Here is a 1,008-nt window from a genome sequence, read left to right as displayed (position 1 = left end):
GTGTGTGTGTGTGTGTGTGTGTGTGTGTGTGTGTGTGTGTGTGTGTGCATGCATGGGGGTGTGTATTTACACACATACACACACTTTGAGTAAAATGCTGATCCTAAATAGTCTGGAACACCTTGTTTTCACTTGTTTTTAGAAGGAGAAATATGTGCTTTGAATGTTAAACATATAAAAGTTACTCCAGTGAACCATTAAATATGCAATAAGGCCACTTCAAAGACAACAAATTGTTTGTTGGCAGTTTGTATAGTGTATGCACTTTAGCAAGTGTCGGAACACATTATTTCCTGGCCTATTCAATCCTAATCTACTTTGGTTCAACTTGATGACGGTTTAGCCGACTTGATTTAGTTGCAGTTATTGTGGCATCTCCATGGTGGCATCGATCAATGAGGCAAACAATGTTAAAACTGATTCATTTGATGTGTTTTTTTTTTTTTTTTTTCCACAAGTGAACTTATTCATCAGCCAAAGAACCATTACATTTTGATGAATAGTACCTTCTGGGGATTTTGTGATTAATTGATGACCAAATCCCCAAGGCCTCCTCTGCACTCTTGGAGCAGGTAATAACTTCAATTCAGACAGCTCAAGGTACACCCAGGTGCCAAAAATGGGTTCCATTTTTTAAACTTCAATATTGGGAAAATGAAGACATCCATACTGTCAAGCTGTTCCATTACAATCCTTCACTCTGCAGACCTTAACCCATCTTTTTGTTGGTGCTCTGATGCTCGTCTGTGGTCGATAAAACCAGTGTTCACCAATCTCTGTCTTCAGGGCCCACTACAATGTTTTGGATGTTTCTCTGCTTCAACACACCTATTTCAAATTATTGCATTTCCTCTTTCGCTTGTAATCAAAGTCAGCCAAAGCCTGTTATTGACCCAGTATTTGAATAAACCTTGTTGAAACAGAAAAAAAATAAATAAATAATCAAGCCCCCCCCCCCCACAAAAACCGAAAAAATCCTGGTAGAGATGAGTCAAGACGAGCAGAGCA

This window comes from Nematolebias whitei, chromosome 2 (assembly GCF_014905685.2).
Source record: "Nematolebias whitei isolate Nwh7 chromosome 2, NemWhi1, whole genome shotgun sequence".
Lineage (NCBI taxonomy): Eukaryota > Metazoa > Chordata > Actinopteri > Cyprinodontiformes > Rivulidae > Nematolebias > Nematolebias whitei.
Note: the sequence above shows the minus strand (reverse complement) of the source record.